The sequence below is a fragment of the Leopardus geoffroyi genome, chromosome A1 (assembly GCF_018350155.1).
Source record: "Leopardus geoffroyi isolate Oge1 chromosome A1, O.geoffroyi_Oge1_pat1.0, whole genome shotgun sequence".
In the NCBI taxonomy this organism is placed as follows: domain Eukaryota; kingdom Metazoa; phylum Chordata; class Mammalia; order Carnivora; family Felidae; genus Leopardus; species Leopardus geoffroyi.
In genome coordinates, this window is record NC_059326.1 from 11,706,153 (window position 1) to 11,724,247 (window position 18,095).

The 18,095-nt window shown below is 39.8% G+C and overlaps 1 protein-coding gene across 6 annotated transcripts in view; it reads left to right on the plus strand.

The window, feature by feature from the left end:
* The first annotated feature begins 11,537 nt into the window (after nt 1–11,537).
* Nucleotides 11,538–18,095, plus strand: part of PDS5B (PDS5 cohesin associated factor B) — a 191,910-nt gene continuing 185,352 nt past the window's right edge. For all 6 annotated transcript variants that reach the window (XM_045473553.1, XM_045473563.1, XM_045473587.1 and 3 more), the window contains exon 1: nt 11,538–11,701. The gene's annotated coding sequence lies outside the window, so the exon portion shown is untranslated. The remainder of the gene's footprint in view (nt 11,702–18,095) is intronic.

The window sequence follows — 18,095 nt, forward strand, 5'->3', positions numbered from 1 at the left end:
GTATCAGTTCTAGTAGACTTTTGGTGGAGTCTATCGGATTTTCCATGTATAGTATCATGTCATCTGCAAAAAGCGAAAGCTTGACTTCATCTTTGCCAATTTTGATGCCCTTGATTTCCTTTTGTTGTCTGATTGCTGATGCTAGAACTTCCAACACTATGTTAAACAACAGCGGTGAAAGTGGGCATCCCTGTCGTGTTCCTGATCTCAAGGAAAAAGCTCTCAGTTTTTCCCCATTGAGGATGATGTTAGCTGTGGGCTTTTCATAAATGGCTTTTATGATGTTTAAGTGTGTTCCTTCTATCCCGGCTTTCTCAAGGGTTTTTATTAAGAAAGGGTGCTGAATTTTGTCAAAGGCCTTTTCTGCATCGATTGACAGGATCATATGGTTCTTCTCTTTTCTTTTATTAATGTGATGTATCACGTTGATTGATTTGTGAATGTTGAACCAGCCCTGCATCCCAGGAATGAATCCCACTTGATCATGGTGAATAATTCTTTTTATATGCCGTTGAATTCGATTTGCTAGTATCTTATTGAGAATTTTTGCATCCATATTCATCAGGGATATTGGCCTGTAGTTCTCTTTTTTTACTGGGTCTCTGTCTGGTTTAGGAATCAAAGTAATACTGGCTTCATAGAATGAGTCTGGAAGTTTTCCTTCCCTTTCTATTTCTTGGAATAGCTTGAGAAGGATAGGTATTATCTCTGCTTTAAACATCTGGTAGAACTCCCCTGGGAAGCCATCTGGTCCTGGACTCCTATTTGTTGGGAGATTTTTGATAACCGATTCAATTTCTTCGCTGGTTATGGGTCTGTTCGAGCTTTCTATTTCCTCCTGATTGAGTTTTGGAAGAGTGTGGGTGTTTAGGAATGTGTCCATTTCTTCCAGGTTGTCCAATTTGTTGGCATATAATTTTTCATAGTATTCCCTGATAATTGTTTGTATCTCTGAGGGATTGGTTGTAATAATTCCATTTTCATTCATGATTTTATCTATTTGGGTCATCTCCCTTTTCTTTTTGAGAAGCCTGGCTAGAGGTTTGTCAATTTTGTTTATTTTTTCAAAAAACCAACTCTTGGTTTCGTTGATCTGCTCTACAGTTTTTTTTTAGATTCTATATTGTTTATTTCTGCTCTGATCTTTATTATTTCTCTTCTTCTGCTGGGTTTAGGCTGCCTTTGCTGTTCTGCTTCTATTTCCTTTAGGTGTGCTCTTAGATTTTGTATTTGGGATTTTTCTTGTTTCTTGAGATAGGCCTGGATTGCATTGTGGTTTTGATTAGAATTTCCCTGATGATTAGGGATGTTGAACATTTTTCATGTACTTGTTGGTCATCTACATGTCTTCTTTGGAAAAATATCTATTCAGTTCCTTTACCCATTTTTTAACAATTATTTTAAGTTTATTTATTTATTCTGAGACAGAGACAGAGACAGAGAGAGTGCACGGGAGGGGCAGAGAGAGAGGGGGAGAGAGAGAATCCCAAGCAGGCTCCCTACTGTCAGCACGGAGTCTGATGCGGGGCTTGAACTCACAAACTGCAGGGCTTGAACCCACAAATCCTGAGATCATGACCTGAGTCGAAACCAAGAGTCTGAAGCTTAACCAACTGAGCCACCCAAGAGCCCCTAGTCTGCCCATTTTTAAAATCAGATTGTTTATTTGTTTGTTTGCTACTGGGTTGTATGAGTTCTTTTAGATACTCCTTACCAGAGACATGATTTGCAAGTGTTTTTTCCCATTTAGCAGGTTGCCTTTCCATTTTGTTGATGGTTTCCCTTGCCGTGAAGAAGTTTTCTCGTTTTATCAAGTCCCACTTATTTTTGCTTTTGTTGCCTTTGCTTTTGGTGTCAACCTTTGGAATATATTTAGGAACCCAGGACATGTTTCTCTGTACTTCTTGTAAATTGGTACTTGCATCTAAAGGCTTGATCAGATTCAGGTAAGACTTTTATGGCAAAGTTACTGCATAGGTGCTGCTATGTTCTTCCACCGGAACACCTAACATTCTATTGCTCCTCTAAAGTTCTATTGTTCCTCTAACGTTCTATTGTTCCTCTAATGTTCTATTGTTCTTCTAACATTCTGTTGTTCCTCTAACGTTCTATTGTTCTCTAACATTCTGTTTTTCCTCTAACGCTCTATTGTTCCTCTAACGTTCTATTGTTCCTGTGTGATGTTAGCAGGCATTTGTGGTCAGTGTCTGCATCTGTTATTTTCATTCACATTTACAAAATGATGATATTCTAATTCTATCATTTCTTCTTTATTTATTAGCTAGACTACTTCTGTTCAAAGAAACTATGTGATTATCCACTGGCACAGTGTGTATAGATAGGCAGGATAAATGATGGATTCTTTCCCTTTATTTGCCAGGTTTCAAAATAATGAGTTGGTTCGTTAGCAATCTCAAAGGGTGACTAAGTGTTTTTACTTTAAAAATATATCATGAGTTCATGGATTTAAACATATCTTGTGTTACAATTAATTACTGAACTGTTAAACAATAACAGTTAAATAAATTATGACGTATCGACATAATAGATTAGTAGTCACTAAAAATAATGACATAAGTATATATTTATTCACTAATAATTAACTAATTCATGATATTTTATTTTAAAACTATTTTTTCAATCTTTTTTTTTTTACATTTATTTACTTTCGAGAGACAGAGAAACAGAACACAAGTGAGGGAGGGGCAGAGAGCAAATGAGACACAGAATCCAAAGCAGGCTCTAGGCTCTGAGCTGTCAGCACAGAGCCTGACGTGCGGCTTGAACTCACAAACCACAAGATCATGAACTGAGCCAAAGTTGATGTTTAACCAACTGAGCCACCCAGGCACCCCATGTAGTGGCTTGATTGTTTTTAAAGTTAAATACATACTCATGGTGCCAAAGGTAAAAGATTTCTTTTCTACCATTGTTCTTAAGCTACCCAGTTCTCTTCCTAGGAGAACACTGACTTTATGTATCCTTATATATATTTTCAGAAGGTTTAGAGATGATAGTTCATCTGTTATGCATTGATATGGCAGAATTCCTTGTTAAAATAATGAAAGTCTTCTATAAGTTTGTTACATAGTTGCTTCTCTGACTTCCTGAGTACTCTCCTTCCTCCTTGGGTATTCCAGCCCCTTTCCAGCACTCCCCAGACCTTCCCCATATCCATTGTCTAAAGGGTGAATGAATTCCTGGCACACTAGGGAGCATTCAGCATCCTGCTCAAGCTACAGCCAATATCCATTCTCATTTGTCCTTGCTTAGCCTGTAAAGTTGCAAATGTTTTAAATATTATCCCTGGATATTTCTATACAAGCAAATACATCTTACATTTTTAAGAAGATAAAGCAGATTATAAAACATTATAAATGTATATTTAATGTATATTATTACACTTATATTACAAAACATATAAACACGACATTTTTATAAAATGTAAATGTAAATATATGAATAAAATATATTCTGGACTGACATACAACAAAGCATTAAAAGTAATTTTCTATGGGGGCTCCTGGGTGGCTTAGTCAGTTAAGTGTCTGACTAAGCTTAGGTCATGATCTCATAGTTTATGAGTTCAAGCCCCACGTCAAACTCTGTGCAGACAGCTCGGAGCCTGGTGCCTGCTTCGGATGCTGTGTCTCCTTCTCTCTCTGCCCTCCCCTGACCATGCTCTGTCTCTATCAAAAATAAACAAACACTATTAAAAAAAAAAAAAAGTAATTTTTTATAGTAACATGATTGTAATTGATTTTTTTTTCCTTTTTAATCTTAACTGCATTTACAGATTTCTCTACAATAAACTCATTATTTATTAACATGTCAAAAAATAGAATATGTTTTAGCTGGTTTTATCTCAGCAAACTAAAAAAAATTTTTTTAGAAGTAACATCAACATTTTTCAACAGCTCCATCTGCTGGCCACTAAATAAAGTTAATTTTCAAATATTAACTGTATTTATTTTTACTACAGTCAGGAGAAGAAATAGAATTCCTGTGTTAAAACAAAGGATGCTTCCTACATATCTTTGAAGAGTGAGTATTAGGAATCAAGTTAATTTATCTGCAATGAAAAGTGATACGAACTTGGGTAGCTAGAGAGCAGGCTATTACCCCAAACACAACCCAGACCTGTTTGCCTAGAACAGAGACAGGACACTGAAAATCTGGTTTGGTGTTTTTGGCTATCTTCCACTGGAATGCTGATTTTGATGGTTGTACAAAATAAAAACATCGATTAGAGATTGAAAATGTATATGTATGAAATATATGATATTGCCCAAATATTCAGAGGGGCAGTCTAAACTCTCCAACGTCATTCTCATTACTCTTCAAGTGAAATTGCTCTTGGTTCTGTATCTCTTTATTATTTCCTGAAATTGAATTGATGATAAATATTTTCCTAAATACAAATCTCTCTTTAGATGGTAAAGGGAGGTATGATTGTATAAACATCTCTTAGTTAGGGGCGCCTGGGTGTCTCAGTCGGTTGAGCAACTTACTTCAGCTCAGGTCATGATCTCACCATTTGTGGGTTCGAGCCCTGTGTCGGGCTCTGTACTGACAGCTCAGAGCCTGGAGCCTGCTTTGGATTCTGTGTCTCCCTCTCTCTCTCATTCCTCCCCTGCTCGTTCTCTGTCTCTCTCTGTCTCTCAAAAATAAACAAATGTTAAAAAAAAATTAAAAAAACCTCTTAGTTATCTAACTCTGGAACTGTTAAAAAGTAAGGTTTGTCATTATGCTCAGTAAAATAAGCTAGTCATGGAAGCATGAATATTATATGATTCCCCTTGTACGAAGTACCTACAACACTTCAAATTCATAGAAACGGAAAATAGAATGATGGTTATGAGGGACAGGGGCAAAGAAGAGGGGACTTGTTATATTATGGGTACAGAGTCTTAGTTTTGAAAAATGAAAAAGTTCTGGAGATCTGTTTCACAGCAATGGAAATAAGACTTAACACTGCTGAACTGTGCACTTAAAAATGGGTAAGAGGTGAATTTTATGTTTCTTACCACAATAAAAAGGTTTATTATATATATAATATTGATGTTATATATTATAGAATTTGTAACATATACATATATAACAAATTCAGTGTAGTGCATTGAAGCAACCATGCACTACCCTTCAGATTCCATTTTTCTTGTCTTCTTGCAAGTAAATCAGTATTTCCATACATTCATAGCATTTGTTTGTGACTTGCATTTTAAAAAGATATTCAAACGTGTTTTTGAGATGGAATGAATCACATTGAAATTACTCTCTAAATTAATTGGAAGATGATGCAAGTCACTAAAAATTTCCCCCTATTTATGTACCCCTGTACAAGTCACTAAGCTTTTTGGGTCTCAGCTTCTTTATGGAAAGTGAGTTGAAAGAGGTGGTCATTTCTGTGCCTTATGAACCCTAAAATTCTCAAAATGTTTTCATGGCATCTTTTTGATGTCCTTCCCTAACCAACTCGAAAGCCATATATCTCTAAAGAAACTGGTAATAAATTTTAAAAAGGCACCATCAAGTCATTAAAGGTCTATTAGGTGCATTTTATATAACAAATTACACTTAGTTTGAGCCTATAAAAAAAGAAGTCTCTCCTTTACAATAGGTAGAAGTAACACGAGCTTATAAAAAACACACTTGTTAAATGTAGATACATATGTAGGATTAATATAATATCCACACCTTATTTGGAGAGGTGATTCAGACCCTAGAAAAGAATAGGGATTGTTTTATTTTTACCCTTATTAAATAAACAAAGTGGGGTGAAAATTTTCTACAGTTTTAAATAGCATAGGCAGTACCACTATGGAGATGAAGGGTAAACTTACAGGACAAAAAAGTCATGGGGCAAAGCAGCATGGGTGTGGGAAGTGGGGAAGAAGTGAAGAGAAATAATAACAGTGGCTAAGTAGCGGAGTCTGGTTGAGGTAGGAGTAGGCCCCTATACAGCTTCAGACTTACCTCATCCACACTAGTGGGAGCTGCCCTGGATGCAAGACAATTAAAAGCAAAATATAAATACGAGGCTTGGGGGAGAGTCCTCATTTTTATTCCATTCCATCATCTGGCCAGATTGCTCTATTGCTCACTATATCTAACAACATGTAACAAAATTTATTCTAAAAAAATATGCTTAAAGAAGCTCATGTATTACTATAGGTATGCTTCTGGTACTAAGTTTAGTTGCTTGTTGAGATTATGGCTGGTTCTAGTGGCTAATCACAATATTCCTTAAATTAATTCTCATTTGCTTTCTTACATAGCTGAACCAACAATATACTTGACATAAAATATGAAATTTAGAGTAAGTCATTATTCTATATTAAAAACATGAACATAAAATAACCACGTACATACTGTATATGTGTAATACTATGTAAGTATATATGTGTGTATGCCATGTATATATATTTAAATGTATGCACTTAAACTGGTATGAGCATAATTCTTAACAACTTCAACAGTTGCAAAGAGTACGTAATAAAACAGTGTTTGCTATTTATTACAAGTTGTTCAAAAGTAGCATTTTTGATTCCAGGGTCTATTGGCTGTGCTGTTCACAGCAGGAAGCCATCTGCCACATGTGCTTACAGAGCACTTAAAATATCTCTAGTGGGAATTGAGATGTGCTTTAAATGTAAAATTCACAATATGAATGAAAGAATGTAAAATATCTCATTAATATATTTTTTATATTGATGGCATGTGGAAATGACAATATTCTGGATATATCATGTTACGTAAAATATTATTAAAATTAATTTCACTAGTTTCTTTTTACTTTTTAAAATTGGAAGATGTTAAATTGCATACATGGTTCACCTCATATTTCAGTTGGATAGCATGGATTTACAGTGTAAATAAATGCAATTTCCTCCCATTAATCAAGTGCAAGCCCATGGATTACACACACTGCTGAGTGCTGACTACGGATAAGAGTGAATGGTCTTTGCTTTGGCTGTTTTGCCTCATACATTCAGGAATACTCAGTCAGCAGCTCAGACCTCACTCACAATGGTGACCTATGCTATTCAACTCCAAGGCAACCAAGAAGACTCTAGCAAGTGTGTATATTTATTCAAACAATATTTGATAACACACACACACACACACACACACACACACACATAAAGATCCAAGAACATTTTTTAGGAAGAAAAAAAGAATTTTAGTATAATGTTTGCATAGATCAGGAGTACCATTGGTTATTAGGTAGGTAAGAAGATGTTCTAGAATTCCTTAAGGAACAAAATGTACTTAACAAGATGAGACCTTTAAGACAATGTTCAAAAGAAAGCATTTTCTGTTCTTGAAGAAGAAAGTTAGAAAACTGCTTTGGCTTATGTTTGCTAGCTCTGGTATTAAGATGTACTATGAAGTAGGCAGAAGTCACCTTTCCCTAATTTTCCTTTGTGCCATACTTCCCTTTCTAGCTCTTCCCCCTGTTTGGAAATCCTAGTACCTTTCTCAGCTCTGTCTCTCTTATTTGTCTCTTTCCATAGAAAGAGAAATAATCTTCTGTTAATGTAAGGCCAGTAGAAGGTTGGGCTCAGAGACACATGCAGTTTGCAGAAATTTCCCAGGTGATTTTGGGATTCTTCCACTCCACTCCTGTCGAGAACCACTGCCCTCAGATTGTAGATGAATGTGGCATTCTTCCAGGAATATTTACCTTAAAATAGGAGAGTCACAGAAGGGGTACCTGGCTCGCTCAGTAGATAGAGCATGTGACTCTTGATTTCAGGGGCTTGAGTTCAAGCCCCATGTTGGGCATAGAGGTTACTTTTAAAAACATAAGTAAATAAAAATAAATAAAAGGAACAGGCAAAAACAAAACAACGTTTAAGTGGTGCCTGGCTGGCTCTTGATCTTGGGGTCGTGAGTTTGAGCCCCATGTTAGGGGTAGAGTTTACTTAAATATTTTTTAAAATAAAAACAAAGAAGGTCACAGAATAGGCACAATGCTTAATACAAGGAATTAATCATGGAGGGGGGAATTCTAGGCACCAGAAGCTGAGTTTTGGCTGAGGGTGGAGGACAAGAACCTCTAAGCTATCTTTCCATGGTGGCTGCCTTGTGAATAAGGGTCTGACTTCAGGGTTTTGGAGAAGATTGCTTCATCCATCACCTGATTGCCTAATGCCTAAACATCACAAAGCTAATTTCTACGGGGCTTAGTCTCTGCTAATTGATGCCTATGGGCTAGTGGGTTACCTTTTGTAGGTAACACAAACACATTTCAACATGTTTTCTGAAGATCCAATACCTTAACCCAAAGAATTAATTAGTTGGAATTTCTGCACGTTTGTAGGCTGGCAGGGATCATATTTTTCAGATTGACTGGCCTTTGGGATGTACTTTGAATTACACAGAATAAATAGCACCCCATATCTAGGTAGGGCCCAGCCTTCTAATTTACTGACTATATTTAGATGCTTCTGGAATGAAATGATGACTGTGAAAGTAAAATAATACACTTACTCTTTTTTTATTTTTATTTTTATTTTTATTTTTATTTTTTTTTAATTTTTCAACGTTTATTTATTTTTTTGGGGGGACAGAGAGAGACAGAGCATGAACGGGGGAGGGGCAGAGAGAGAGGGAGACACAGAATCGGAAACAGGCTCCAGGCTCTGAGCCATCAGCCCAGAGCCTGATGCGGGGCTCGAACTCACGGACCGCGAGATCGTGACCTGGCTGAAGTCGGACGCTTAACCGACTGCGCCACCCAGGCGCCCCCACTTACTCTTTTTTTAAAAAAATATTATTTTTGAGAGGGAGAGAGAGAGCAGGGGAGGGGCAGAGAGAGAGGGGGACAGAAGATCTGTCTGTGCTGACAGCAGAGAGCCCAATGGGGGGGCTCGAACTCATGAACCTTGCTTGAGATGATGACCTGAGCTGAAGTTGGACACTTAACCGACTGAGTTACCTAGGCGCACTGATACATTTATTCTGATCAGATATTACCTTTCAGAAATTCTCTCTTTTTTTTTTTTTCTTTTGACGTGCCCATACAGTTTCTTATAGTTCAGCATACTTCCAGTGCATTTTAGGAAGTGATTCTTACATTAATTTTGCTATTCATATATTTCAATAAATATAATTGCCAACAATAAGTACTATATTTCTAGAGGAGTACATTTATATAGCATTCTATTTTCTTTTTAACCTGGAAATTATTTTCTTTCAAATGGCATTCATTTGAAATTCTAGACCCTCAAGAGACAATTCTCCAGCATACATCTGCTGACATACTTCCTGCAAGGTTCGCGTCCCCCAGATAGGGTAGGGTGGGTAGTCAAGACTGTATGATTTCTGGCTTCAGGTGTGCAATAACAAAGATTTCAGAAACCATGCTCTACTGTGGTAAGGCTAGTCTAGTAGTATAGTAAAGTGTAGCAGAGGAGTACTAGGGGGCAATGTAGGCGTTTTTAGGGCATTCCTGATGTCTTCCAACTTCCTAATCCCCTTCATCTCAGCTTTAAATCCTACCAAAAGAAAAGAAAAGGTCCAGATAACCCAAATATGAGTAATGTGGTAGGCAGAATAATAGCCCCAAAGATACCCATGTTGTAGTCCTCAGAACCTGTGACTAGGTTAGGTTACATGGCAAAGAGGAATTGGGGTTGCAGATCAAATTAAGGTTGCTAATCATCTGACTTTAAATTAATTGGGGGGGGTGCTTATCCTGGACTACTCAGGTGGGCCAGTATAATCACAGCGTCCTTAAAGGTGAACAAAGGAGGCAGAAAGGAGTCAGAGAAAGAGATGTGGCAAGGGAAACAGGGTCAGAGAGATGCCGCCATGCTGCCTGTGAAGGTGGAAGAAGTGGGACACGAGCTAAGGGATGTGATCAACTTCTGGTAGCTAGAAAGGTAGGAAAATGGATTCTTCCCTAGACCCTCCAGAAAGGAATGCAGCTGAGCCACATCTTGATTTTAGCGCAGTTAAACCCCTGCGGGTCCTCAGAAGCACAGAACTGTAAGGCAATACATTTGTGTTGTTTTAAGCCACTAAGTTGGTGATAATTCATTACAGCAGCAGCAGAAAACTAGTACAGCTGGTAACTGGATTTGTGGTTCTTTGTAATCAAAGATAATTCTAACCAAGTCTGTATAAAATCAGCATTTTTAAAATATGATTCCCATATAATTCCTCTTCCCCAAGGTCGGCAGCAGTGACAGCTGACTTTTAAATGGTTTATGTTCTTAACTGTCTTAAATTATGCCACATCCTATTATATTTCTCCTGATGAATTAGAATTTTGTTGTTTTTTGGACTTCATTTTTATTAGATGAGTTTTAAGTTCACAGTAAAGTTCAGAGGAAGGTACAGAGATTTATTTACTACACACACCCTTGTCCCCACACTTGGTTATTTTTTAAAGCCCTAACACATACGTTTATTTTTGCTTTAATACCAATTTCATTCAGATTCCAGTTTTCCTAAAGAGTGTTGCTTTAAATGAAGGTTTCTATTACAAATTTCTGGAAATCCACTTCCTGTTGTATAAAACACGGTTTCTTTAGTCAGAAACTATGCTTCTTTGAGGCCTTAAATATTTTTTCCTCTCTGTCCTAAGGGTAATTGCCAGGTCAACTCTTTTTTTTTTTTTTTTTCTTTTTTGGAGCCAATATACGTAGTTTGTTTTAAATATGAATCCAAGTTAGTTAACATATAGTGTAATAATGATTTCAGGAAAAGAATTTAGTGCTTCATCACTTACACAGAACACCCAGTGCGCATCCCAACAAGTGTCCTCCTTAGTGCCTCGCACCCATTGAGCCCATCCGGATCAACTCTTAATACACTTCCCCAAAGCTGCAGGAGGGAGGAGCCGGCACCTCCCGCAGGTGAAGGGGGTTAGAGACCTAAATGGAAGGCTCCTTCACGGTATTCAGATTATTTCTCCCTCCAATCAGGACAACTGTGATAACCTAACATATGAGTGAAATGTTTTGTTACAGGTTGAACCACTGACACTCTACCCACCTGCCGCTTAAATAATTCCTCAGAATGGGAAAGGTACGGATTAAGTAGAGACATAATACACACAGCGTAGAAAAAAAACTATTCTCCGGTATTTTGAGAATACTAGGCAAGAGTTACCAAATAAAGAGCAAAGTATTTAATACCCATTTTATTCACACAGCACAACGTCAGTACTCAATTTAGGTGTTTTAAAACAATACCCAACTTTTATCCCCAAAGTTAGAGATCTATAACAATTTATGTGGTTTTCCCAAAAAAGTCCAGGACCGCCGCAGAGGCAGAGAAATCATTGACAGCTGCCTGTCTGGCGGCCACCGCGGCCACAGCGGCGGCATGCCCCCGTGGCTGCGTGCGCGCGCGACGGGGCGGGGCGGAGTCGGAGCCGGGCGCGCGCGCGCGGGGACGGGGCGGGGAGAGCCCAGAGGGCTGGCGGGCGCGCGCCCGGGGCTGTCTGGTCGGCAGGGGGCGCTGCGCACCCACGCCCCGCGCTGCCTGCCCCCGGGTGCTGTCCGCGGCGGTTCGATTGGAGCAGCCGCCGAAGAGCGCTTGGCGCCATTTTGAAGCGGAGAGGAGGAGGAACGGCCGGGCTGGCTGCGGAAGGGGAGGGGGGGGGGAGGAGGCGATTGGATGCGGCGGCGGCGGCGGATCCCGGAGAGCAGCGGAGTGAGAGGAGTAGCGAGTCGGGCACCCGGAGGTAGGAAACAATTCAGTTAACGGAAAGAAAATGTCTCTCTTCTCTGGTCTCCGTGCTCCATTTTTCAGCGCCCGCCACCGCGGCAGTGTCTGTGGCGGGGCTTAAGCGCCGCCCGCCTGCCAGCCGAGAGTCGCCTCCCGGCATCGGGGGCTGCAGCCGCCGGCTCCCTGGCGGCGGCCGGGGCCGGGAGGAGTGGGGCGCGGGCCGGGGGCGTGGGTCGGGCTGCGCGGTGGGGGTGGGGAGGGCCCCGCCGCCGGCGCGCTCCCTCCACGCCGCGGGCTCAGTCGCAGCCTCTGGAAATTAAACTTGCCGCCCTGGCCCCAGCCGGGGCGCCCGCGGCGGCGGTGGCGGCGGGCGGTGACCTTGCGCGCGGGCGGGGGTCCGCGCCCCGCAGCCGGGTCGCCCGCGCCCCGCCGCCTCCGCCTCCGCCCCTCCCCCCGCGTCCCGGCCGGCCGGCGGCTGTTTCCCGGGCGGCAGGCGGGCGGCGCGGTGCTCCTGTTGAATCCTCCCGCTGGCGGGTTTTCCCCCTTCCGGGCGAGGGGTGGGGAGCGCGGGTCCGGGCTGAACCCCGGGAGACGTGCGGGCCTCGGGCGCCTTCGCCCCTTCGCCGGGTCCCCGCGCGCCTCGCCCGCGCCGCCCAGCCCTTTGCTCCGGGCGAGGAAACGGGCTGCTAGAGTGACATTTTTGCACTGTTACTTGCCAATCGCCGGACATAAAGCGCGCTAACCGCGCTCTCGGAGCTGGTGCTGGGGGAACCTGAGGACCTGGTGGAGCGAGAGCGCAAGTACTGGCTGGAGAGACTCCTCCCGGGCGACAACTGGGTTCTGGCTTTCCTTTAGGAAGCCTTGGAGTTGGAGTGACAATGAAAATGGTGTGCAGTTGGAAATAGTTAACATTTTTGCGCTGTTATCTTAGTGACACTTGAAAAGTTTTGGTCAGAAGAAAAATCTTGTATGTTGCCGCTGTTGTTTTTTGGTACGTACGTTCAAGCTGCGCCAAGCAGAAGTACAGTTATTTTGAGGGAGTGGATCTGAACCCTGAAATGCGGTGCCTCGCCTTCAGACTTGCCTTGTTACTGCCTTCCTTCCCGGGGAACGCGTAAACTCCGGGAAGGGTTTGAAAGAGCAGGTTGCTACCCTTTCAGCACACGTTTTAAGAATCCTAACTAACCCAATAAAAGAGAACCCTTTATTTTGCTTTGAAGGATGTGCTCTGAACGCTGTTTTCACACTTTTATTATGAAGTGATGGATGGGCAGTGCTGTCCTGAACGACCCTACCCTTACTAGTTTAGGAAACTTGGGATACAGCCTTTAATTTCGAAGGCTGGCCATAGGTCTTTAGTGAGTTGGGAGTCTTCTGTCTTCCTAATAAACTTTAAAAATTCAAGCGTGATTGTAAGAGCGAGCTGTAAATAAATTACAGTTGTTTCAAACTTGCATGGCAATACAATCATTGTTCTCAACTGACCTCTGTAAAGTTCCAAGCTAGAGCATTTTTTGGTATTAACTTACGTAATAAGTAAAATAGTTAAAAACACAAAAATGGTATTAAGCAAAATAAGGGCTGGAAAGGACACTTTATATATGCAGCACATTTGTCAGAGATGTTAAGCATTTTTAGGGACAGTAAGATGAGCATTCCCATGGTTGTATGCAGGTCAGTTTGTGGAACAGTTAATCTTGTATCACCTGGTGATAGCAGAAAACCTAATTAAAATTTATACCGGTGAATATGTAGGTGAAAGTTTCAACATGGGACTTATGTTAGATGTATTCTCAAAAACTTAACTATAAAAAAAACACATCTTAGGTCCGAACGTTATTCCTTTGAAATAAACTTGCAAATACATAGAGAAAAGGTGCACTTTTGACATTCTTTGATTACTGAAGTAGCTAAATTTTTTTTGCCTTTTTTTCTTTTTCTTTTCTTTTTTTTTTTTTTTTTTTTTTTTTGCTGTTTAAAAAATTACCGTTTTTGCAGCTGGGTTTTACCTTAGGGGTTAAATATTTTAAATGACAAGGTAGTATTTGGATTGGTGTTTCGTTTTAAAGAAATTTTGTGCTCTTTATTATTTTCTCCTTTTTTTGAGATTGATTCTCCTTGTATGAGCTTCGTTTTCACAGCAGCTTTTGTATTCTTCCTGTTGCTTTTATTCCTGTCTAATTATGTCTGTCTTTTCCCTCACTTTTTCCAGGAATTGCAGGAGATAATGTGATGACAGTGATTCTTGTCATGAGATGTCATGAAATGTTGCTAAGGTTATTTGACAGGTAGTCTGAGCTGGCTGTTGATAGAAGTTGCTTTATTAAGTTTACTTAAAAATTGTTCTGCAGCTTTAACAAAGAGTAACATTTTGAGGACTTGACTTTATCAATAACTTGGTAAACCTAACAATAAAGTGATACCCTGTATTAGACAGAACTTGCCCTGATGAGGAATGATACTTTATGAGGAAGGGAATATTTTGGGAAGTTGTGTTTTGTTTTTGTTTTTTTTGTTTTGTTTTGTTTTGTTTTTTTTTGCTTTTCCCTCTTGAAGAATTAGGATTGTCCTTTGACTTCCTCATTGCAACCTTTTTGATCATGTGTGCCTAGAACTAACAATTTAACTGTGATTTGGCTTGGATGGCAAGTACTGTATATAAGTTAGAAAAGAATAAATTTATGTTTCCTTTGTTAGTGTTAGAGAGCTATAAAGAAACTTAAAGATGATCATCACCTTAGTTATGATATGCATGAGAAATTAGGTTCAGATTGTAATTTATCCAAAGTCACAGTCATATTCATATGGTGGAATTGGGATAACTCTTAGTTTCTCATGGAAGCTTAGAAGCTTCTATATGGTCTGTATCGTTTTGTTCAGGATTTAAGTAATATTTAAAATTCCTGCCAGATAGCATATTATTCTTCATTCCCTTCTCCATTCATTCAATCAAGAAGTAATATTTCAAGGTTAACATCTGTTTCAGAGTCTGGTTTTGATAATTTTTATCTGGCATTCAGTCCACTTAAGTTGTCTCAGAAGATAACCTTTTGCATGTCTCTTTTCTGGAGTTAGTTGATCTTTCGTTGTGCAACGTTACTTGACATGGCATTCATTTATTCTTCTTGAAACTTGTAAGCCAGGGTGATTTTGAGGTTAGTATTGAACTTTATTTTGTTATAAGATGGATGTGTATGACTGTATTTTTTTCACTTTTAAACTCCGTTTGCTACACCAGTCATTTGTCACTTCCAGTTAAAATAGATATTTGGATAAAATTGTGTTTGGTTTGAGTATTCCTGTTTGGAAATGTTAAAAATTCCAGAAATACTTAGTTTAAAAGTAAGCCCAGTATTTTCTCTGAAAATGCATTTACTTTTGAAGCATATTTAAGAAGCTGGCAAATGGTTCTCAGTTTTGACTCCTCAGCGTGTAGAGGTCAGCTCTTCCTCACATTATAATGTTATGAAGCTGATTATAACCATTTTCTCCTATAAATGAAAAGGGTTTTTAGCCATTTCTCACTAGTGCAAAAATAGGGTAGGTTTGTTGCTTTGAGACTGTAATGTTTTAGGTGGGAGGGATGATCATGCACAGGGAGAAAATTATGAAGATTAAACTCAGATGAGCAAAATTTAGTTGCTTAAAGCCATTAATCTGAGATATTTAAACATATCCATAATAGTTATTGTGTTCTAACGACTAGGCATTAATAATAGGCAGTAATTAGAAGTGCTTAGTTTAGTTGCAAAACTTCTAAGTGGCTAAGGGGACTGGAGGAAGACTGGTTAAAGCAGGAAGCATCTTTAAAGGGCCATGACCTGGAAGTACTCCTCTAACCTGCCTCTCCCTTTGACAGAGAATGCTTTAACCTGATTCAGTTAAAATGAACAAATGTTAAGCTCCCATATGCAGAGTGCCAGAGATGATGCAATAACAAGGACTGAGATCTTGTCTTGTAGAAGTTTAGGGTACTGGTTGGCCACCTGCACCAAGGTGGTGGGAACTGAGAACCAGACAGTAAGATCCCTGCTGTTAAGGCTTCTTTGAGTAACAATTGAGGTTGCTCTTCTTTATGTGGGAGAATGAAATTAGCCAACACTAAATATAAAACTGATAGGAAGAGGGAATATAATAACCATAAGCATTGCCTCTTTCTAGGAGAGGATGGTTGGGGGGTGGGCAATAGGAAATGAGAGTTTGTGGTGCTTTGGGCAGTGTAGGGATTCTTTTTCTTTTTCATCTCAGAAGTGGTTTTAGAGTGAAGAGATCTTAAAGAAAAGCCCCAGATGTATACCCAAAATCTATTTCCACAATGTATCCTCAACTAGCTGAAATTCGGTTAGGCAATTTTAGTCAGCCTTCTGATATGGAGATGGGGGAGGGGCTGTGTGTGGATAGTTGATGGTGAGGGTCGTGGTTAAGGTTGTGGGGCTTAGAGGACTTTAAGTAATTTTATACTTTAGGTTAAAAGTTATACATGTATATGATAAACATTCTGATGGCACAAAAAAGTAAAAATAAAAGCTACTTGTCCTCCCTCCCCCCCCCCAACAGGCAATCCACTGTTAATAGTTTCTAGAGAGTTTATTTTTCAAAAAACTTATACAAATAGTATTATATTGTACCGTCCATTTTTTTTCAACTGCAATTTACTTTTTTGCCTAGCTAATGTCACAGAGCAGTTTTCATATTGGCACATATAGATCAACATAATTAAAAATGATTATTTTATGAGGATGTATCATGATTTTTTCTTTCGAGTGTTTAGATTGTAACAATTTACACTGACCAGTGGCTTATGAGTATGCCTGTTACATGTTCACCAACATTGGACTTTATTAAACCTTATGCTTCTTGCCAATTTGATATGAAATTTTTATCTTGTTTTGATTTGCATTTCTTTGATTATGAGTGAGGGTAATCACTTTCTCTTTTCTTTTTTGGGGGGGGTATATGTTTATTGGGCAGAAGTTACTTGTAGCACATACTTTAGATGGAGCTTATTTTACTTGACTCTTTCTCCCCCTCCCTCGTCTAAAATGAACTGAGAGAGGTGCAATTTTTAGAGAGTTATAATATTTTTAGAGCCTGTGGCACCTTGAGGGGGGCATTGCTCTGAATGGAGAGACTACAATGCTAGACTTTGAACGACCAAGGGCCAACATTGAGCATATTGAGAGCCCTTAACTTGGTGTTAACGAGGTATATAAAGGCAGGAAGGGAGATTTGAGAGGGCAAATAAATTTTGTATAGGGCCAGCTCTGTCTTCTGTCTGCTTCTCCTGTCTCACTACTCCCTTCCACCTTCAATTGTCATTTGGTTTTTACCTGTGCTGTCATTTCGTTTGCTCCTGTTCCCTGGCAGGGTTAGCAACCTTGACCTTGTTATTTCAAGAGTTCCTCCAGAGATGAGGGACACTTAGTTTTAATTATAAGGGAAACTGATTTTGCTTCAAACCAGTCAAGGGGAGCAGTTCTCATTTCTTACATCCTTTAGATCTATTTTCTGATGTTTAGTAGTACCTTTCTGTAGTTGATACTCTCCTAGGGTGTCAGAGGCCTTACATGCTGAACTGTACAGAAATCAGGGGATGTTGGCAGGACTACATGGACTTTGTTCCTGTTTAATCCCTACATACCACCCTCACCCCCAGCTTCACAGTTGTTGTTTTTTTTTAATGAATTTTTTTTCCTTGTAGCCTTGGGAAGTGATAGGTTTAAAGGGCTTTTGTCTGTCACCCCCTCCGTCCCCAATCACAAATGATAACCATGTGTAAGTGATGTTAATTAATGTGACTGTGGTGATCTTTTCACAGTGCATGTGCGTAGTATCAAAACATCAGGTTGCATATCTTAAATATGGACAATTTTTGTACATCACAGATACAAAGCTGTTAAAGTTTTTGTCTAAAGTTACCGTACATGCTAGTTAACATCAGATAGCTAGTCCTTTTTCATCATTACCTCTAGCCTTGGCCAGTGGTTCTCAAATGGGGGTGTTTGGGACACCCCTCCCCTCCCCAGTGCCTCACACCAGGACATTTGGCAAGGTCTGGAGACATTTTGGCTATCATAACTGGGGGAATGGGGGAGGGTGGTGCCACTGGCATCTAGTGGGTGGAGGTCAGGGATGTTAAACACCCTACATTGTGTAGGGCAACGCTCCACAACAAAAAATTATCTGGCCCAATGTATCAATAGTTCCAAGGATGAGAAACCCTGGTCTAGGTAGAATTAATCCGGGAAGCCCGTAGTTAACCCCAGCTCAACTGAACTAGGCCTGCCCAACAACTCTTGGTAGTAGCAGTCCAGCTACTTCAAGGCTTTCATTTAGTTTTATGCTCAAAATGGCAAGCTTTGAAATACAAGTCTTGAGCACTTTTTTTCTTTGTCTCTTTGGTAAATTTC